This window comes from Arvicanthis niloticus, chromosome 16 (genome assembly GCF_011762505.2).
Source record: "Arvicanthis niloticus isolate mArvNil1 chromosome 16, mArvNil1.pat.X, whole genome shotgun sequence".
Lineage (NCBI taxonomy): Eukaryota > Metazoa > Chordata > Mammalia > Rodentia > Muridae > Arvicanthis > Arvicanthis niloticus.
Window position 1 is genome coordinate 18584130 of NC_047673.1, and position 23717 is coordinate 18607846.

A 23717-nucleotide genomic window follows, 5' to 3' on the forward strand; every position below is an offset into this window, starting at 1 on the left:
CTATTAAGTCTGTTCATATAGTATCAGCAAACATCATGTCGCCTTGGAGAGGTTCCTAGTTTTTCCTGTGAAATGTTTTTCAACGCCTGAGTGAATCAAAATGAATGTAAATGAGGTTTATTAAGTCAACCCCACATGGTGCTGTATTGTCAGCATTTGTAGGGCTGTGACAGGTTAGTTATTGCAGTTTGAAGGAAATGTCACCAACACAGCAGTCTGCAGAATTAACTTAAAAATATATATGTATAAAACGTCTTGGGATTTTCTACCCTTTCAAGAATCATCTCCTGGAAAGGTGACAGGGGATGGAGGGAGGCAAAGGTCGGCTCATTCTTTTTTGTCAAGACTTGGTCTCTTGCTACGTGATACCTAGGGCCAGGGGTCAGGACTGTGGGTAACCTCCCAAGATTCTGAGAGCTATGGTTAATGGGCTATGAAGAGGAAACAAAATGAGGGTGACTGGAGTTGACAGAGAATGACAGGAGCCAGCGGCAGCAGCCCAGAGTGCCCTCTGCACCCAGAATGAGTGCCGCGCTGTCTCAGTGGTGTGGCAGGAGGGAAAAACAAAAACAAAAAAACAAAAAACTGAGCATGGAGAGGCGGGCAGGACTCTGGATGCTCAACTGTGGAACATCAGTAGGACAGAGCATCCAGCAGTACCCACATCTCTGCTGCTCACTGAGGGAGCAGGCTGGACAGACAGCCAATCCTTTAGGTGGACTGATGGGCGTGGCCTCTGGAGGGCGCTTTCGTTCAGAATGAGCATGCTCAGCAGGCCCATGAGCCTCCACCTTGATTAAGAGCTCTCCTCTCACACAAAAATGCTTTACAGTGGAGGTAAGTATTCAAAGCTTTTGCTTCTGAGCCTGAATTTAACAAGCACACCTTTTTATTGGCTCCCAGACCTGGAGTAAAAAGGAACCAGAGCAAAGAAAGATGCGATGAAAGGCAACGTGGCAGAACGGGACGGACATTGATGATTCCGGGTCTTTCTGTGGATTCCTCTGCTGGACAGACCATCCCAAATGGGCTCCAAACAGGGTCATTCTCCACTGCTGTTCCGTAGCTACTCAGGGGAGAGCCACTTTCCCCCTTCCCCTGAGCTCTCTATATAAAGATTCCAAATCTCAGAACTTGGAGGATCTGCATATTTAAATGCTTTGCATTAGAAAGACTTAATGCCAGGAAGGAAAAAGTGAATTTCTATCTTTACCCCACTGAACTTTAAAAAGTCTTTTTTTTTCCCCCCTCAAAATCCTATATTATTTCTATGATGCTATGCTATGAATTCCCTGTATGGGCACATGTATCTAATGTCTAAATTTATCTTGACCATGGCTGGAGTCAGAAGCATTTGTTAAATAAGATTTACAAATAGCCTATGTCTGTATGCTTTTCCGTATATAACAAACCTAAGACATTCATTCATTGGGAAAATATTTGTTGACTGACTATTGTCCTATTCTCAGGGCATCTCTCACAGACAAAGGCACTGAAAGTGGCCAAACTCCTTGGAGGGTTAAACATCAATCCTATTATGGAAATGAAGACGATCAGCGTTCATTTCAATGATTCACTGTATGATATGGAGAGTTAATAAAACACAGACCCCTGGGGACACAGCACAGTCAGAGAGGAGCCACACCCTCCTCAGAAGACACATGAAAACAAAAAGGTCCCTTTTGTCCTCTAGGAAAAAGTCTGTTTATCATAAGGAAAAGAAAACCGGTTCTTCAGAAATCTATAAGGCAGAAGCCTATACAGCTGTTGATCTAGTTTGGTTTCTGTTGTGACAAACACCACAACCAAAAGCAACTTGGGAAAGGGTTTATCTGCCTTACAGCTTATAGTCCATCATTTGGAAAGCCAGGGTAGGAACCAAATGTGGAAACTGAAACAGAAATATGGAGAAATGCTGCTTACTGGCTTGCTCCATTCATCTTGCTCAGCTACCTCTCTTATTGAACAGTGGAGAGTCCTACCTGTGTAGTGATGGTGTGGCCTTTGGTGCATTAGGCTCTCATAAGCCAATTAGCAAATAAGAGATGCCTCAAAGACCTGGCCACAGGCCTATCTGATTGAGACAGTTCTTCAGTTGAGGCCCCCTCTTTCTCAATGTGTCCAATTGACAGTCAAGGTTAGTCATCGCGGTTGCTAACTGTTGGAATCCATTGGAATGGGAGTGGGGGATATGGCCAGCCTCTGCTTCAGAGAGACACTCCAAGCAAGAATACCTAGAAGGACTTACTAGTACAAAAATCATCTGTATTAGGTGACTTGAGATTATCAGGTTCAAAGCCAGAGCTGACCTGGAGCATCTCCCTCCAGAAGGAAGGTTCCAAATAATAAGGCCCACAGAAAACAGAAGGCCTTACAGGTCTTAATTCAAGAGGCACCTTCAGTATACAAGTACATTTGAAGTCTTAAAGCACACCTGGAGACCAGAAAATGTCTTCTCTGGGAAGGAAATCCAGTGCAAGAAAAGAAGCCAGGAGCTGGGGGAAATTCCCGTGAATAGCAGTAGCTAGCTGAGGAGCCAGAGAGAAGCCCAAGAAACATGGCTGATCCAAGACTCTCCTGCCATGAAACCAAGGAAACTACACACACTGTCAAACACCTCACTGAACACATTTATTCAACCTTTTGTCCCAAGACATTTTTTAGCAGTTTCTTATGGAAACCTGATCTATAAGAAATACTAAAGGGCTTCCATCAGACTAAAATAGTAAGCTCATGGATAAGTGTGAGGGACAACATACATGTAGTTTTCATATACCTTACCCCCTCCATCTAATGCAGAAGACAGTGACAGACAGCAATACTTAGATGCAATCTGTATCAAAATAGCACAAAAATGAGGGAAAGAAGGCTGTTAGAGTGAAGAAAATTTCCTATAACATGGAAATTGTGTTTGATAAGCTTCATTCAATACATGAAAGGGGGTTATTTGAGGAGCCAAAGGGGGGTCATAGGATGCCTGTGGGGGGTCATGGGAGAGGGTAGTGGGAATGAATGTGACCAGAGTGAATTATGTGCATGCCGAACAGTCTTTCAAAAACCAATTATTTTCTTCTGAAATTTGGATCCTCTGGATCCTGTCTCAGAAGTGTCTTTAGCAACAAGAACTTACCTTCTCTTGGAGCAACCAAGGGTAACAGAAATAGCATATATATATGTGTGTGTGTGTGTGTGTGTGTGTGTGTGTGTGTGTGTGTGTATGTGTATGTGTATGTGTATGTGTATGTGTATATGTATATGTATATTTTTTGGAAGTTTCAGATTCCTCTTACCGACAACTCAAAAGGGTTTCTCATGCCCAGTACTTTAGATATCAGAGGGTTTGTTTTTGTTTTGTTTTGTTTTGTTTTGTTTTTTGATAGTCTATGGCTCTTGTGGGGAGCATTGGCAGCCCAAGTGTGATAACTTCACTTAAACTATATAGGTAAAGGTATGGGTGTAGGTATGGGTATAAGTATAGGTATGGCTATGGGTATGAATATGGATATGGGTGTAGATATGGCTATAGGTATGGGCATAGGCGTGGATATGGGTATAGATATACACATATACTTATGTATTATATTTAATTTTGGATAAATAAAATATAGTATGATTTTTATGGCTTTTTCAAACATCCTTAGTGTTATTTCCCCATATTCTCCCCTCTCCTGTATTAACCTCCATCCCCAATTAAAACACTCCTTCAGTTGTCCCTATTTCCTCTTTCTTACCACTGTACCCTGCTGCCCTTATCTCTAGGACTTCCTACCAACTGCATGGTTTCTGCAGGTACTTTAGGTTACATATGCACATCTGAAGATTTGGAGCTAAGAATCTCTGATGAGAGCATACACAGCCTTTGTCTTTCTGTGTCTGGGTTATCTCACTCTGTATAATATTTCCTAGTTTTACCCATTTACTTGGCAATTTCATGACTTCATTTCCCTTTCTAGCTGAGTAGTATTCCATGATGTGCACGGACCACATTTTCATTATCTGTTCATCAGTTGTAGGGCATCCAGGTTGCTTCCAATGTGTCGCTGTTGTGAAGAGGGCAGCAATGAACATTGATGAACAAGCGTGACCTCATCACTTGATGGTTTCACTAACTGTCCAGAAGCCTTTTAAGTTTTATGAGGTCCCACTTGTCAGTCATTGGCCTTAATTTCAGGATGAACCAAGCCCTACTCAGAGAAAGTCCTTCCCCACAACTGTGTGCTGTACAGCACCATCCAGGTATTCTTTTAGCAGTTTCAGTTTCACGCCAAGACCTTTGCTCCCTTTGAGTTAATTTTTGTGAAAGCTGATAGATAGGACAATCTCAGTATTCACATGGGCATTCGGTTTCCTAAGCTTCAGTTGAAGAAGTTATCATTAATGTTTTTGGAATCTTTGTCAAGCATCAGATAGTCACTCGTAGTTACATGCACTGGTGTTTGTATCTTTGTTGTTGTTGTTGTATTGGTCTACATGTCTGTTTTGGGGCCAGCACTAGCTGTTTTTATTGCTGTAGCTTCAGTTGACTTTTATAGCCCTGGAAGGTGCTTGGTAAGCTACCAAGGGAGGGAAGCAATGCGTAGTTCTGCACAGCTGTGAGGCCCATGAACCACAGCAACGACTAGCATGGCAAGAAATCCATAAAGGTAGAACAGTAGCCCGCATATCTAGGTGGGAACCAACATCTGTCTAATGGAAATTAAGTTTGGCTCAACAAGTAAAAAATCACTCCAAGTATCAAAAACCTAGCCAACTATCTGGGGCTAGTGAGGTCAAGATTCTTAGAGGAGCAACTACTACCCACCATCACTTTGCTAGACCAGCATAATTCACAACTGCATTCTGAACACTTATCTGCATTCCCACCAATAAGCATACCTCACAACCCTCATTCAAGAAGGTTTTCTTTACAACAGAGACCAGTATAGAAAACCACAGCTGTTGAAATTCAGAGATCACGCACGGTATGCTTCACACCAGCTGATACATTGCCAACACAACTTCTACACCTAAGGCTTAGGGAACATCATGGAAGAGGGGTTGAAAAATGGAAAGAGCTAGAAAACCAGGCCACCTGCTGTGAAAATTCGGCTCTTAAGAATGAAAGGAAACAACTCCCTTAGACCTCATCAGTATGGCTACCTAAAGAAGGTATGAACAATTTTAGTATACATGCTACAGTGGAACGGGGTGGAATCTGACATGGTCCCACCCCTAGACAAAGAAGTGTAGACAACTAGTAACTGCTGAGAGAGGGAGAGTTAGACTCTCCCAGGGATGAGGTCCCTAATTGGTTATCCAATACTACTAAGTGGTCAGCCCTTATAGCATGTATGTGCCAGCAATACTGAACAGACTTGTGTATTTATATACTTATGTAATCTTGTATTTATTTATTTATTTATATACAACACAATTAAAGAAGAGCTGGTCAGATATTTGAGAGGAGGAGAGATGGTCACAGGAGAGTTAGAGGAAAAAAAGAGGGTAGAGGAAAGTGATATAAAATTATATTTTAATTGTAAGAGGAATATTTAAAATCTCAAATTTGAAAGGGCTGAAATCATAAGAGCATATTCTTTGGTCATGATGGAATTAAATTAGAAATCAAGAGCATAGGAAAAAATTGAAAATTAACAAATGTGTAGAAATTAAATATTATACTCCTAGGTGACAGATGGATTGAAAAATAAATCACAACCAAAATTTATTAAGTGCCATCTAGGTAATGCTGCTGCAGAAATAATTATTTCACTTCTGCAAGTAATTATTTTAAATAAACAATCACCCTTTAAAATGCAGAAGAAATTAAACATAAAGAAGAAAAAGTTAAATGGAAATTGATCAAGAAGGGAGAAAACTTAAAGTTATATTGAAGATAAATGAAATAGAGACCAGTAAAGTGGAGAAAAAGCCTGAAAATCAAGAGTTATTACTTTTGAAAGGTCAACAAAAATGTCAAAACTTTAGCCAGACTTACAGAAAAGACATAAGGACAAAGCAAAATTTGCAATAAAAGATGAACTATTAACACTGACCTCATAAGAAACAAATAACTACAAGGAAAACTATGATCTGAGTGTACCCCAGCAGGTTAGATAGTGTCATCAGAATGGAGAAGTCCCTAGAAACACACAGACTACAGCAATTGAGTCAAGACAAAGCATGGCAGAGAAATACACAGAGGTTGAATGCAACCCAAAACTTCTCTCAAAGAAAACATCAGGCCCAGATGGCTTCCATGGTGAATTTTACCAAATATTTAAGGAACTATTGGCAAATTCTTTGGACGTACTTAATGAAAAACTGTGGGGGCGGGGAGGTGAAAATACTTCCACGCTTGGTTTTGTGGACCTGTGTTACACTGATGCCCAAACCAGGCAAAGATGCCACAAAAATGAACAAGCAAAACAAACAGACAAGCAGGTGCAACCCCCAAAGCTATAGACCAATATTCTTTATAAAAATGGACACACAGATCCTCACCAAAATCTGCTAATATGTAACACTGATGGAGTCTGCACCATGCTGTTACCTTTATGTCTGGATTTTAAGGTTGGTTTATTATTTGAAAATCGTCAGTGGGATAACACCAACATTAATAGAATGAAAATGAAATCCACAGGGCCTTCCCGGGATGACCAGTGAAAGCATTTGACAAAATCAAGTATCATGTCACAATAGAAGCATTTAGAAAATTAGGAATAAAAGTATCTTCAAATCGAAAAGGGACATCAGTAAAAGCCCACAGCTAAGTTCATTTTTACTAATAAGCACTGAATACTTCCCCCTAAAAGCAGAAACAATTGAGCTGGTCAACATTTGCTACTTCCAACATTGTACAAAGAGGTTCTAGACAAGGTAACGATGGAGCAAAGCCATCTAGATTGCAAAGAAAGGGATATAATTACTTTTATTTTTAGTCAATAGAATTGCACAGAAAATCCTATGAAACCCACTAAAAATCTATTGTAACTAATAAATGAGTTCTCCAAGATTGACAGATCAGTATAAAAAAATAATTTTAGGTGCTAATCAGGCTGCTGGGGAAAAAAAAATAATGGTCTCAGAGTAGAACCCTGTCTCTTATGGTACCCACCTGCCTAGCAATATGTGCCCACTGGTACAATAGAGGCACAGAGGTAATAGGCTAACCAGATCTTTTCTGATTGGATCTGAGGCCTGATAAGCAGGAAGTATTTCTTGTCTGACACCATAAAACTGGCCAATCTCAGGTGCTAAGGGGAACCTACGGATGTTGTGTTATATGGCCATGCTATTAAACTGACTTCTAAGCATGTGTTTATAACCACAGATCTATAGTACCCTCAACTGTAGTTGGAGAAAACTTATTTGTAGCTGGTTGAAGTGCCAAGCACAAGAGACCATGAGTATTTGGCTATAGATGGATTAGTCTTCCCTCCTGGGCTCAGGAACGTTGTGAAAGAGTAGGAAAGAAGTGAAGAGTTGGCAGATGAGGAGAAATGGGAATTGCAGGCTTCTGGACTTGACATGGCTGCTGCACATGTCAGTCACAGCAGCTGTGGTTACCTGCACAAGATCAAGCCAGTCAAACTTCAGATGAATGGCCCAGGGGCTCTGAGGCCCCATCCCTCAGTGGAGGAGCTATTGGCAGTAGATTGTTGCTGGGGGAGGGAGAGTCACTCTCTTTTAGGAATGTGACTGCAGGTACAATGCCCCTGCCCCAAAGGATGACCACACACTTGGGTCATATCGGCAGATATAATTGGACTCAGGTTATTAATAACAAAGTAAAGGGGATATGAATTTGGGAGGGTGTTTGGGTGGTGGGTGCCAGGGGGTTGTAAAGAAGTAACAGTAGCCGAATATGATCAAAATACATCATTTAGATATGTGAAACTTTCAAAGAGTAGATAAAACCATTTAAAAAGCAAGATGCAATATTCTAAAAATCGTTGTGTTCCTCTAACGGTGAACAACTAGAAATAAAATTAAAAGAATGATTTAACCATAATGGCAACAAAAGACTAATATTCGTAGAAAGTGATCTTAACAAAAGAATTTCAAACTTGGAACACTGAGAACTACAAATATTTTTAAAAATAAGTTGAAGAATAAATGGAAAACATTGTTTTATGGATCGGAAGACAACTATTATTAAGGTCACATTATTCCATATATGAATCTACAGTTTCAATGAAGTCTGTACATAAATATCAGGCTTTGTGGAGAAATTGATAATTGGATTCTAAAATGTATATAAAATTTTAGTGGACATAAAGTAGTCCAGACAATCTAAAAAAGAGAAAGAAAGTTAAATTATTTTTTATATCTTGACTTCATATATATATATATGTTTCATATATATAGTTAATATATATATCACATATATTTCTCATATATATATATATTCACAGTCATGAAACAAATGTGGTACTTGCTAAGTATAGACATTAGTAAATGGAATGGAGTTGAAAGTCCAGAGGAAGTCCTTACAATTATAACCTGAAGGGCAGATCTTCACAGCGGATACAGAAAGATGAGTTATCTGCTGAGACCCAATGAGGTGAGAGGATGCATATGCTGTGACCATTAATGGGTTCTGGATTTTGTTTGGGAGTTGTCAAACATTCTCAACTTGATTTTAATTGTTTTGCAAAAGTGTGAATATACTAAAAAATAACCCTCTCTGTATGCACACTAAATGGGTATTTTTTTTTTTTTTACCCATTACATACACTTTAGTAAAAGCCAATAAGAACATACCAGAGTCTGTGCAGCAGTTAGGAGAAAGGGTGCTCACGCTGACCAGCCTTTAAGAAAGTATGATTTTCGGCAGTACATTGAGCTCCATAGAGACAGCGCTGGGGCAAGCGAGAGCCAGACGGGCACTGGGCAACTCTGTGCCTCCAGAAGGAATATCAACTAAACCTGGGCAAAGCAGATACTAAGAAGCTGAGAGGCAAAATGTCCTCATATGCATTCTTTGTGCAAACCTGCTGGGAGGAGCACAAGAAGAAGCACCCATATGCTTCTGTCAACTTCTCAGAGTTCTCCAAGAAGTGCTCAGAGAGGTGGAAGACCATGTCTGCTAAAGAAAAGGGGAAATCTGAAGATATGGCAAAGACTGACAAGGCTTTATGAAAGAGAAATGAAAACCTACATCCCTCCCGAAGGGAAGACCAAAAAGAAGTTCAAGGACCCCAATGCACCCAAGAGGCCCCCTTTGGCCTTCTTCCTGTTCTGTTCTGAGTACCGCCAAGTATCAAAGGCGAGCATCCTGGCTTATCCATTGGTGATGTTGCAAAGAAACTAGGAGAGATGTGGAACAACACTGCCGCGGATGACAAGCAGCCCTTCGAGAAGAAGGCTGCCGAGCTGAAGGAGAAATGTGAGAAGGATATTGCTGCCTACAGAGCTGAAGGGAAACCTGATGCAGCAAAAAAGGGGGTAGGTGGTCAAGGCTGAAAAGAGCAAGAAAAGGAAGGAAGAGGAAGATGATGAGGATGAAGAGGATGAGGAAGAGGAGGAAGAAGAATATGAGGAAGATGAAGAAGAAGAAGATGATGATGAATAAGTTGGTTCTAGTGCAGTTTTTTTCTTGTCTATAAAGCATTTAACCCCCTGTACACAACTCACTCCTTTCAAAGAAAATTTGAAATGTAAGGCTGTGTAAGATTTGTTTTTAAACTGTACAGTGTCTTTTTTTGTATAGTTAACACACTACCGAATGTGTCTTTAGATTGCCCTGTCCTGGTGGTATTTTCAATAGCCACTAACCTTGCATGGTACAGTCTGGGGGTTGTAAATTGGCATGGAAATTTAAAGCAGGTTCTTGTTGGTGCACAGCACAAATTAGTTATATATGGAGACAGTAGTTTAGTTTTTGTTTTTCTTTTCTTTTGGTTTTCTTTTTGTTTTTTTTCCCCATCTTCAGTTGTCTCTGATGCAGCTTATATGAAGATAATTGTTGTTCTGTTAACTTAATATCACTCTGTAATTGCAAAAAAATAAAATAAATGCAGCTGTTTTGTTGACATTTTGAATGCTTCTAAGTAAATACAATTTTTTTTTATTAGTATTGTTGTCCTTTTCATAGGTCTGAAAGTTTTCTTCTGGAGGGTAAGCTAGTCTTTTGCTTTTGCCCATTTTGGGTCACATGGATTATTACAGTGTGTATCTTTTCATGTAGTTAGCTTAAAAAAAACCTTTTGTCCATACACCCTGCATATTGTGGTAGGGGTAACATTTTCATCCATAGTTGAAGAATCTCCAAAAATGTGATTAGTTGGATAAGAGATTATATAACCTACTTGGCAAAGCAAGGAGTGATCAATTCTGTCACACCATGGGATTATTAGAATCAAGCAATCTGAAAGTGTGTCCTTGAAGGACTAATAGAAAAGTATGTTCTAATCCTTACATGAGGACTCTCCTTTAACTGCCATTACTGTGTAATGACGGTTATATTTTGCAGTTTCCCCTACTAAAGACCTGAGAATGTATCCCCAAAAGTGTGAGCTTAAAATACAAGACTGCCGTATTATTGTTGACCTCAGTCCCAGCGAAGGCTATCACAAGAACGCTGGGTATCATATGTTTGCCCTACTATCTAAATACAGATTGCTCAGGAAACTTGACTGTTGAAAGGCACTTTTAATTAGTTGAGCCAGCTTTTAAAATTATGCCACATTTAAAATGAAGGGTATACTTTCCTATATTGTGATTTGTCCCTTTATAAATCAGATACAAGAAAAGATGATAAACTTTGCATATTAGTATCAGTTGTCCAATCCATTTGCTTTTTCCTTATAAAACCCAAACTCCTTCATTAATCATGTGTAATATGCTTAGTTTGTGGAACAATTTGGCAATTTTGTGTGTGTGTGTGTGTGTGTTTTTTTTTTTTTGAGAGTATCGTTCTTTTAAAGTGCCAGTGTTTTAAAATAGCGTTCTCGTAATTTTACACGCTTTTGTCATGGAGTGCTGTTACATAATTTTGACTTGGGTTCTTTACATTTGCGTTTGTTAATGTAATTTGAGGAGGAATACCGAACATGAGTCCTGGATGATACTAATAAACTAATAATAGCAGAGGTTTTAAATATATAAAAAATATGATTTTCAAAAGGAGTGTGTGTTTTTTTTCTATGAAAGGCAGTTCCTACTTTAGAGACTTATTCACAAAGGGATCTCTTCATGTGCATGCCTGTGTCCCAGTGCACTCTGGGAGAAGCATTCCTGGGCCTCAGACCCTTAATTTTCAGATGCTTGTGCCTCACTCCTATGCAATTTCCTCCTGACATAGAGGTCCCCCTCCCCCCAATTGAGTGGCTTAACCTCTTGTTGCAGAACTGTTCCCAGTACTCAGACTGGGGTCTAAAAAGGCTCAGACATGGACAAGAGGAATGAGGGCGTGGCATAGGAGAGCGGAGACCTGCATCTTTCTGAATGTAATTGTAAGCTGGTAGATCCTAGGGAAGGCAATCTGAGCGTGAAGCATGGCTTCAAAGAAACCAGGCAGGAGGCAGAACAGATGAGGAGGTGCCCACTGGAAGGGAGCAGCCAGAAGAAAAGATGGGTGGATCTCACTGAACACTAGTCAAAGGAGATGCAATCACCTGCGCGTTCAAAACTGCTTCTTGTTTTAACCTCACTGGGGGCTGCTGTCTTCATCAATCTGGCTTGGTGTGTGTGTGTGTGTGTGTGTGTGTGTGTGTGTGTGTGTGTGTGTGTCAGGGTTGCTTTAAAAAGATCTTTCCAGTCTAAAGACAAATCATTTTCTCCATGACTTAAGGAGAAAATCCATACACTGGGAGCCAAGTTCACTCAGATGCCAAAGGGTACACAGATGGCCTTCAGGGAGGGTGCTTGCCTACCGGTAGATCTCTTCTGCACTTGGTTATTTCTGAGCTGTGTGTATGCTCTGTGGGAGCTCATGTTTTAGAACAGCAGGCTGGGGCTGGGCCTGTCTCCCTCAGAATGCTAGCTCTAAGAATGCCCAAGAAAGTAAAGGGCACAAGTTACAAAGCCCTGAAGTGAAAACAGAACGGAGGATTGTCAGGTTTAGCCTTATTTTGTACCTGAGAAACTCAGAGCAGATAAGTGACTTGTCCAAGGTCTCTCAGCCAGCTGGTGGTGACATTGGAAATGAATGTCTGATTTCTGTCTCCCTGGAGATGCACAGCCTCTGGTCAGGCCAGGCTGTCACTAGCAGATACAGAAGCATGCTTGCACCTGCTCTTTCATGTATCACACTCAAATTAGAAAACCTTCTGCTGTGACCCCTGATGAGGAAATTAAATTAGCTACTAATTGGTTAATTGGCAACAGGCTCTGTAAGGAACAAATTAAGTTGGATGGAGAAACACATTCCTTAGGTCTGATCGTCTTCATTATCATCTCTGGTCCAGCAGGTATGCTGCACACGGCTCCTCAGGGGGGACCTTAGAAGGGTTGCAAGTCCCTGTAGCTGTCAGAGAGTTTGTGCTTGTACTTCCTTCCTCGGGCCTATATGCCAGGACTTTCTCAGTCCTATAAACTAGGATCTCCCGAGCTGTTATCCTCAGGATTCTGGGGTGAGGAATTCTGATTTGTAGCATTTAGCCATTTCCATGGTGCAAATGCATCCTGTTTAAGGTCCAGTCCCAAAGTACCAATATGGCACTTGCCAGTTCAATGATAGTGCTGAGAATTTTACAATCGTCTCTCACAAAGTGGCGTAAGCTGGTGCTATCTTACTACCAACAGCATGTGCCTAGGTTAACAGGGCCATAAGGAGGGTCTCATGATCAATAAACAAATGCGGAATTCTGTGTGCTCTATAGATGCTGAGACGTTCTGAGACATGCTCCAATCAAGTCAGTGCTTTCCTACCATTGGACTAGAGAGTCCATGTCTCATAGGTCCTCTAGACAACTAGACTCTGAGGACTCTGCCATTGCGGAAACCCTGCCACACTGCTGTGTCTGTTAGACCACCGTCGGCATGAGGTATTTTGCTAAATAGCTCAGATGAGGTGTGACGCGGACCTTATTCCCAAAACAACCAAACCGAGGTGGCATATCCCAAGTACTAGGTGGCAGATACAAACCACTAGTACTGTACCACTTCTGAAACTAAACCCAATCATCAGCCTGTGGCCTGTATGGGGTTGGGGTGGGGATACGGCTCTGCCAGGAATAGAGTCTTCCAGGCTGGGAGAGCTTTACAAAGATGAAATACTGCAGATTCATAGGTGATCTCAGATTTGAAAGGGACTGAGAGGTGTAGTAAGAGAAGTGGGAGATGACACAGAAAAGATGAGCAAAGGGTTAACTGGGAGGGACACTACCTCAGCGCAGGAGCTAGCAGAGTGGTGGTTATTGATTACATTTTACTACACAACAAACCAGGGGGAGGCGGTGTAATTTGGCTCATGGTTTCAGAGGGTCCAGCCTGGCTGCTTGTCTGCATGTGCTTGAATTTTACAGAGACAGGAACCATTGGTAGAGGGAGGTATATCTGTATCATGTCAGCCAGCAAGCAGAGGAAAGCTACAGCCCCAAGAACACACCCACACCGCTGTTGACTCTCTCACTGCCTACCTTGAACTCATTCTTCATAAACTCATTATATGGTGAACCCGCCAAGGGCTTAGCCCATTTATTAGGTTATTTAGTTTCTTTACTTTATGACAATAGAGACTCCAGCACTGGCCAGACACAATGTGGACTTACTAGTCCCCTAGATATTTCTTAATCTAATCAAACTGACTAAAATTAACTGTTGAATTTGGCATGGTGATGAAGCAGAGACATATAAGAGACTTTAAAGTCACTCAGTTTATTCTCAGTTACAGGGCAGAGAGTAGTGGACATCCTAAGCTTGGAACTGAAAGGTGCCGAAATGGCCTGCTTAGCTCTGCTGGAGGGCCCTGTGGCTCTGTCTTCTGACTTCTACATTGGCTCACAAAGGCATGGGTATCAAGAAAGCATATTTTCCTTCTGCCAGTCAAGTGCTGGACACTGTACTTAAATGTACTCAGAGCTCACATGTCTTGGTGGCATGCTTAATATTGACTTAGCATTTACTGAGTCTGATTTTATGTGTAATGCTGCCAAATACCGCACGATTTAAGTTCCAAAGAGATGGTGATTGGTCCAGGAAATAGGGACTAAACGAGATGACATGGTCACAATTAATGTTTATGGCTCTGGAATCACCAACTATTGCCTGGATCCCAGGCCTACATCTATTGTAGATCTACATCTTCTAAACATGAGCATGTGGAATGTACTGTTGCCTGTGCCCTGGACTACTTGCCGCCGCCTGACCTTACCTGCCCTTGGAGGTTGGAGGTGAAGTGGTGCAAAGTCAATGACATAGATTCTGGAGGCAGGTGAGAAATGAAAAATGCTGCAGCAAGATCATCTGAGCGCTGTTGCAAGCTCCTTTAATACCCTCCACCTGTGCCCCATTGGTCTAAAGAAAATGTCTCTTCTAAATAGCATTTCCTGATTGGCTGGCATTGTCTGCACCAGCAATCCTTGGTCTCTCAGGCAGTCCTCAATTAGGTCCTCCTGCAGGAGATGCTTTGGTGGCTGCATGGCCCCTGGCATTTACATAGAGGTGGCCCCACCGTTCCCACTACAATGTACTTCCTAGCAGATCATTGGATCTCTAACCTTATGGTTGTCTCCAAATGACTCCCAGATGAAGCTGGTCTCCCTGGCTCCTCGGCACCCTGTTTGCCTCTCTGTGAACAAGCTGACCTGTCCACTGAGAAGGGTCAGGCTTCCCTGTTCTCCCTCCCCCCAAAAATCTGCCCTCACAAAAATATTTGAAAGTTGTTTTCTCTAAACAGCAGGTAAATGGCAGGAGCATGAATCCCTTTCCAGAGGGATTTGTATCGTCGCACCCTGAAAAGACCTGAAGCTGGGGGAGTCCGGCTCGAATTTGGGGGTTTCAGGTAAGTAGGGAGATACTAGTCAGAGTATTGATAGAGTAACTGTGTCCTGTCAGAGCCCAACGCACCATGGGAGGACTGTATATTCTATTTTTTATTGGATATTTTATTTACATTTCAGATGTTATCCCCTTACCCCATTCTCCCCCCCCCCCCCCCGCCCAGGAACCCCCTATTCCATCCCCCTTCTCCTGCTTCTATGAGGATGTGTCCCCACCTACCCCCTGACTCCCACCTCCCTACCCTCGAATTCCCCCACACTTTGTGTCCAGCCTTCATGGGACCAAGGATCTCCTCTCCCACATATGTCCTACAAGGCCATCCTCCCCTACATATACAGATGGAGCCATGGGTCTCTCCCTATGTGCTCCCAGGCTAGTTGTTTAGACCCTGGAAGCTTTGGTTGGTTGGTATTGTTGCTCTCCTCATGGGGCCACAAACCCTTTCAGCTCCTTCAGTCTTCTCTCTAACTCCTTTATTGAGAAACCCTTGATCAGTTCAATGGTTAGCTGTGAGCATCTGCTCCTGAATATGTCAGACTCTGGCAGACCTCTAAGGAGACAGCTATATCAGGCTCCTGTCAGCATGCACTTCCTGACATCCACATCAGCGTCTACCTTTGGTGACTGCACATGGGATGGATACCCAGGTGGAACATTTTCCAGACAGCCCCTCCTTCAGTTTCTGTTCCACACTTTGTCTCCATATTTTCTCCCATGAGTATTTTGTTACTCCTTCTAAGAAGAACCAAAGCATCCACACTTGGTGTTCCTTTTTCATGAGCTTCATGTGGTCTGTGAGTTGAATCTTGGGTATTTCAAGCTTCTGGGCTAATATCCAATTACCAGTGAGTGAATACCATGTGTGTTCTTTTGTGATTGGGTTACCTCACTTATAAAAGAAGAGTTAGTCCTGCCTCTGCCCTTCAGGCTCTGTCCTCACCACTGAAAGCATCATGCTCCCATCTTTTGGTACTTCCAGAGAAAAACAATGGGCCCATGACACAGGGAGTGGCTGCCAGGCCTAGTGACTCAAAAGGAAGAATGTACCCTCATCTTAACTATTATCCCAAATGCTAATCACAGCTACATCACTTTCTAGCTACACAACCTCAGGAAAGATGCCTTGTCTGGTCTATAACACAGGATGGTAATACCCCTCTGATTTTGCCAACACATGATGACAGCGGCCAAGTCCCCAGGTTAGAGATCGTCTTGAAGGAAATAGTCAAGCCCCATCCATTACTGTGAACAGGACCCATCGGAATCATCTTTCTATACCCCACAACCTTTCCTTCCTATGATCCCTGTAGGCTATTATTTCTTGCACAAAATACACTGGGGCTGCCAGGCCCAATGACAGAACTCCATGAGACACCAAAGTTTAGGTAAGGACAAGGCTCCTCTCTGGAGAGCGCTGGACTAGCGTTGATTGGTGCTGACAGCAAGTGCAAGGGAGACATCTTTACCGACCATCCAATATCCATGGTCCTCTGGTAATTCAAATTATTTTCCAAATGTCACTGCATCTGTCTGAGCCTGACAGCTCTTCAAACCAGGGCTCTGCATCTTAGTCTGAGGACCTGGACATATTCCTGAAGGGGCTTTTGATCTTCATTTCTTTCAGTGTGTGTGTGTGTGTGTGGGGGGGGTGGTTCTTTGTCAGACAAAGTCCAGATTCATGAAACCCACAGACAAAAAACCTGGTGACAGTCTGGCAGGTAAGGGCAATAACATATCCAGTACAGAGACCCAGCTAGTTGGATAAGACACATGGCATTCTTGAAAATGAACAGTCAGGAGAAAATACTTATATAGCTCCTCAAGCCCACTGCAACATCACCCCTACTTAACTTGAAGTCTGACTTTTAGTAAGTTCCAAGATATGCAAGCAGAGAAATCTCTGGATATTTAAAGTAACTCTTGCGCACATCTCTACTGACTGTGTGTGCTGACTTGCTTAATGGAAGGACCCAGGCTCTTGCTCAAGGCCCCTTCATTCCTGCTTACAAAAAAAAAAAAAAAAAAAAAAAAAAAAAAAAAACCCGAAAACTAACAATCGTGTTGGTTTCTCAGTCAATCAGACTGGATGTGGCATATCCAAGAAGCTCAGGCAAAAGAAGAGGGAAGCATGAGGCATAGCTCAATAGCTGTCAGGAGAATTGATAGCAGCCTGATGGGAGAGAAAATGGGCAAAGTTAAGTGGCTGTGGCTGCTGGTTGGAGGCACGAAGCCAGGTCATCCTGAAAGAGTTAAACCCGGTTGTATTTCTGAGAAAGTAAGGAGGTGTGTAATGCACTTTAGAAAGTCTTCCATCCAGAATGGCTAAAATAAATGAAATTTTGGCTTGAGAACGAACAAGCTTGGGACTTCAGGAAAGTTCACTCTCGTGGAACGCTGCACTCCCCTGACAGCAGAAGATAAATGAGGCAGGACTAACACCTACAAAGGCCTCCCGCCCGAGCGAGGGAAGAAAATAGACGCCGCTGACCTTCCCAGCAACTCATAATATCCCGAAACCTCTCCGTGTCCTCTCATAGCACTCTGGGCTGTGTCCTGTTTCGGGATTGGCTCTGTGTACACTGTGGTGCAGAACAGAATCTCTCCCTTCATTGCCCACTTGCAGAGGGATGTGCTGGGCCTCTTGGGAATGGCTGTCCTAGAGACTGACTGCCAGTCTGTTTCATCCAGCTCTGCCTGCCTTCTGTTCCCACCTCCCTTCTCTTCCTCACCTCACTCTCTACACTCTTCAAAGTTTCCCTAAAGTCGTACGTCTATCTGTCTGACAGACAGCAGTGGTCAGAGGGTACTTGGTTTTCAAGCATCTCCGTAAATTTCTACAGGGATTAACAAGCAAGTATCTTGCTTGTACCATAGCGCTACACACTCACAGCCTCCAATGATGGTTCCAACTGCAGCCTGGAAATAATTTCAGACCTTGCTTTAGACTGGACTCTATGCTAGTGGCTATTCTTAGCCTTGGCTTGCATGTGAGGGCCATCTGGACAATCTTAAGAAATCCAGATATCCAAGGCCCCTCTAACACTTAGCAATTAGTTCCAAATGACTGGGGGTGGCCCTGCCATTTTTCAAGTGCTGCCCTATGATTCAAATGTGCAGCAGAGTTGAGACCCAATACCTTACCCAGAAACAAAATAAGAATAGACATGGTAGGGGGCCCTAAGGAAGAATTTCACTTCCTGACACATCTGCCCAAGTAGATCTGCCATGATTTTGAGGATAACTTTGAACCAAATAAGGCCCAGAGTCTGTCTTTAAAATTTGGATACTAAACTGAAGAGCAGAGAGGGATGTCTGCATTACCGTGCATGCAAAGGCAGCAAGACACTGGCAGCAGCAACCAGGATCAAATTGCAAGGGAAACATGCAGACAAGTGATCCATCAGAAATAATTTTGAGGAACAGAGTTTGGGCTCAGTGGGCTAAACAAGAAGAGCCGAGTTCCTGAGGCCAGGCAACATGTCTGGCAGAGTGACTAAACACAGAGGAAATACAGAGTGGCCACCAGTGATACACATCTACCTGGTGCCTGGGATAGAAACAGCCAGGCAGCCCCTGTTGGCTTGCTCTGCCTCCTGTGTTAGGGAAGTCATCTACCACATAGTAGAACTCACCATGCAGGTGATCTGGGCTTCTACACTCAGCAAGGTAGACAGAACTTCTTAGGGATCCCTCTGGGAGCCGACTTCTTACAGACAGACCACACAGATGGAACAGACCTGACCTTGTGTGGAGAATTTTCAGGCACAAAAACATCTCACGAAGTCAATTTACCTGAAATCTCTTCTAGATGCAGCCAAAGATCTCTGTGCTAAGACTGCCTGCCTGTCCAACCACATTGGCCCCCAAATCCAAAATCAAAATCAATCACTTGATTTATCTCTACTCCCATACAGCCAACAAAGCTAAATGAGAGTCATGAAAACAAACAAACAAACAACCCACCTTGACTTAGAGGTAACTCTCATAAGATGCTTCTACCGTGCAACAAGGCCCCAGGTTTGACCCCAGCACTGCCAAAAACAAAATCGAAACCACTGAACTCTACAAGATAAAAGAAATCTGAAAGACCCAAACCAAGGCAGGAAGTATCAATACTAAGATTAACACCCAATCACAGGCCTGTCTTGGGCTCAGAGCACTGGTCAGTAGGTTGAAGCAACTTGCTTAGGTATGTCCTTGTCACTAGTGTGAAGGAGTTCACAGCATCAAATCTAAACGGTCATCCAACGTAAACATAACTATTCCTGGAACTCAAAGTAGACAGAAACACATCCTCAACCCCTGGCAGAAAGCACTCTGTGATTTAATGAATAATATCCTCAGAACAGAGCTTACATAAACATGGCAATGGGTTTCAAAGGTCTATTTGTAAAAGCCTCCCCTGTGTGTAGACTGATGTCCCAGTGCCAAATTGTTAGCTAACAAACCAATCCATCAACCAACCAACCAACCAACCAACCAACCTCCATACAGACGATCAGCACACATGTTCTGAGTACCAAGGTCTGGTTTAATTAAAAAGTCCCTTTTAGAGGAAGGAGAGTGAGCAGAAAATCCTCATTGTGTATGTGAGAAAAGTGAAGTTCAAAACCCTCGCCAGACGACACGGAAAAGAGCCCCCCCCCCCCCCCCCCCCCCATCTACTGCACGAAAGAACAAGAACTTGAACAAAAGGTTTTGTTGGTTGGAAATGGACTTTTCCAATAAGCCCATGTTCTAACTCAAACAACATGACTGGAGGTGGCTGAGTGGATGTTGTCTGTGGAATCAGAGGAAGGCCTCCTGTGAACTCCCGGCCCAGCCCTCCATTTGCTAATGTAATGCAGCCTTTCCCTAAATGGCTGTTCTGCTTTCCCATGGGATCAGGTGCGTGTCTGTGATGCAACCATGGTGTCTACCTGCCTGCGTAGACGTCTGTCTCAGGGTGACTCCTTGCCTCTGCAACAAAGCAGTCTACATTCTACATGTGCCCAAAGTTGCCTAGAGCCAGCCTCAGCTGTCTCTCACCCCGGCACCCCCTGATTCTCCCGTCTGCTTCGGGTGCACCTAGCCTCGGGAGTGGGAGGAGAGCGGCAGCAGGTCATCTGTCCAGAGAAGAGGAAGAAAGAGAAGAAAAACGGCCCCCACTGAAAGCTTTCCAATCACTCCAGCCACCGCCGTCTCTAATTCTTTTCTTAAAGTATAAAATCATTCTTCCACTGATCTCACTAGTGGTCAGAGCTCAGTACAGGCCCATCCGTCACGGGGCTGATTTGGTTCAGCAGGTGTTGGCTGGGCAATCATTCATTTCGGGCTAATCTGCTAGCGGCTGTCAGGGGTTATGGAGTATTTATTGAGTTTGTGTCAGGTCCGGATGACCAATAGCCAACAGCCGGTGGATACGCACTGACATTGATGATATTGCTGAATTAAACGAGGTGATGTATACTCAACTTGCTTAGAGCCAGACTTGGACCTTGGGATCATTTTATAACCTCATGCAGACAATCCCTGGGCTTTCCTTTTCAAAGAAAGCATTACACACATGGCGTTTCTATTTAAGGAGATAAATACGTGGGCCCCAGCAAAGGTAGTCATGTCTGTATTTAAACGAACAAGAGTGTTTCTTGGGGAGACATGGGGGAACAAATAAGATCCAGGCATTTGGCAGATGGCCCTGAGTGTACTGCCAAGGCCCGTTGGAGTCATAGAATTTAGGTTATGGGCCTCAGCAGAAGGAGACACACACTGGGGATCCTCACTAAGGACCAAAACATAAATCTGGTAGGAATTTGGTGTCATAAGATGTGGCAGACAAGACACTTGAGTTGGCACTGGATTTAAAGAGCAAAATCCCAAACCTCTCAGATTCTCTTGTTGTTGTTTTTTTTTTTTTTTTTTTTTTTTTTTTTTTTATTCAAACACAATACAAGGTACTGGTTTATGAGCCAGTGTGAAGCTGTAGGAGCTGCATGCTGATGCTGGAGACAGTTTCTCACACTGGTCTCTTCCTTTTCAGCTCCTTAGAACCAGTCCTTAGAACCAGTTCCCTACTCTGTCTCATCATCACCCAAAGCAAGATACGACGTTTCCACTATGGCATCCACATCAGCAGGGAGGGTAGTGTCGCAAAACTATGGGATGTGGATGGGGGCAAGTATAGGGGGACGGGAGCTGGGAGTAGATCAAGAGAGGGGGACCAAGAAAAACCAAAGGTATATAAAGATGCCATAACGAAGCCTGTTGCTTGTTATGCTAACTGTAAAACCAATAAACCATGGGGGATGGGAAACGGGAAATAAACAACAACATTAAAGCCAACACCACAAACATCCGCTAAAATTTAATATTTTATATAAAATTTCACGCACACACAAATTAGTTTCTTTTCTCGTCGCTGTGACAAAATGTTCCTAGAAAAGCAACTTAATGGGGAAAGGGCTTATTTTAGTCCACAGTTCAAGTGCAGTCTATCATGTCGGGGTGGCCAAGGCCCAGTGGTATGGCCGACGCTACTTCTTACCAGGTGGCTCAGCAAGGTTGATGTTTGAAAGTCCATAGAGGGAACCAGTCCTGAAGCCTTGCTTTTCCAGTTGACCGGCAAGCAACAGCATCCATGTATTGAACACCTACCTACTCTGGGCCAGGCACTGGGAGAACACTGCTTTGCATGCTACAAAAAGGAAAACCGAAGCTCCAAGAGATGACGTGAATCAGCAAGGCCACACAGCAAGCTAAATTCACCCTCCTCACCTGCTGGTTACCCACTGAATTCCTGTCGTACGTGAGCAGTGCAGGTGGCCTGTACTCCACCGCTCTGGGCTGTCCCAACTTCAGTTAGGACATCTCCCTCTATCCTAGGCTTTTCTGAGACCAGCTACAAAGCATAATGGAGGATTTTATATCTCCTCTCTCTCTCACACTGCTCTCCATCTGCCCCTCACCACAGGAAAGAGGAGAACTAACCCAGGAAGTGAAAGAAGAAAAGAAGGACAGGACCCTGCATAAAGATCCCCACCCCCACCCCTAGTGATCAATGAGCAAGCACATCACATTGTATCAGTCTGTTAACAGGAGTGCCTGATGTGTGGTGTGTGACTATTAGCTCTCTCTCTCTCTCACACACACACACACACACACACATACAAACACACACACACATACACACTCAGTCACACACACACTCACACACATTCACTTGCACACACACACTCACACACACTTGCACACACACAAACACACACAAACACACAGACACACACTCTCACACACAGACACACACAGGGGCACACTCACAGACACACAGACCCACAGAGGCATACCCACACAGACACACAGAGACACACACACACAGACACACAAACACACACACAGACACACATACTCACAGACACACAGACACATATGCAGATACACAGACACACACACTCACAGACAGACACACACACACTCCCTAGTTTGCTAGGTGCTTTTGGCAGTGAGGTGACTGTGATGTTTCCCCATGATGGAAATTGAATTTAGGTTACAGAACATCATCTGGCCCAATTGCCACTGAATTATTCCACACAAAATATCAAAGTTAATTTTTGGGGCTGTCAGCCCAGTTGATAAGTTGGGCGGCTGTCAGCCCGGCTGCTCCTGCCTTCAGTGCCAGAGAAGAGTCTGAAAGTCACACAATCCAAACAGCGACCTTGGCTGGGGACAAGGGTTAGATTATCAGGATGATTAAATGCCAAGGCGAAGGTTCCGGAGTCAGGATTTGAATACCTGTTTACATGTGGGATAACAGATAGCCGCTCACTGACAGCGAGGTTGTAATTCACTCCCCTGCAGTACAGCAGCCCCCATAAAACATCCTGGCCCTGCTCGGAGAGTCTGCTTCTGGCAGCCAGGCCTCGGCAGTGATTTAGGGCAGGGATCCATTCACAGGCTATCTAATCTATTGTCTTTTATTACATGCCCTACTCAGACTCTCTCTCCGCTCTCCCTGTTGCAACTTTGTTTGCTTCAAGAAGCACCAGGCGATTTAATCTCCCTTAAAGGAACGCTATTCTAAAGTGCTGCTTTGATTTGAAGATAGTAAGGGTTCTTTGTGCTGTAGTCCAATAAAACAATATCCAAATGGCTGCCAGTGTGTACAACAATGTATCCTTAGCCCCGGCCTCACGTAGCAGCAGGGCCCTGTCCTATGTCGTTTTCCATCCCAATTGCAAGCCATTCTTGTCTCCACCTTAAAGGCCCCTAAAATCTCCCCCTCCAGGAAAGCAGCAGGGCTACCTCTTTGCTTCCCTTTTGACTAATTGTCTTGGGCCATCCGGGGATGTTGAAATAATCCATAATTGCTTAATCTATCCACGTCTGTGTGGCGAGAAAACGGAGAGGCACTTTAGAAAGATCAATCATCTAAAATCATTGAGCAGCATATTGGAAGAAGAGTCATCATGGGGCTCCCAGCTGAGAAAATGATGGCGGAGAGATAAAGGCTCAGAGAAAAGGCTGGCTCTGTCTCCATAGCTTTTTGATCCGGAGATAGATTACCGGGAACACAAACTGCCCTCGTTTGTGCTAAACAAAGATAATAGTGTTGGAAGTCACCGACACATAAATGATACAACAATCAAATAAGCGACCCACCCCTGCCCCTTGTCTCCTGCCAGCATTAGCACGCTGATAGATTCGGCGCCATGGTGGGTGAAATACTCTTTACCATGGGGGCCTGGATCACCAGCAACTCAGTGGGAAAGAGAGGCTGGAGGTCCCAAAGCAGCCAATCTAAAACCTGAGAATAC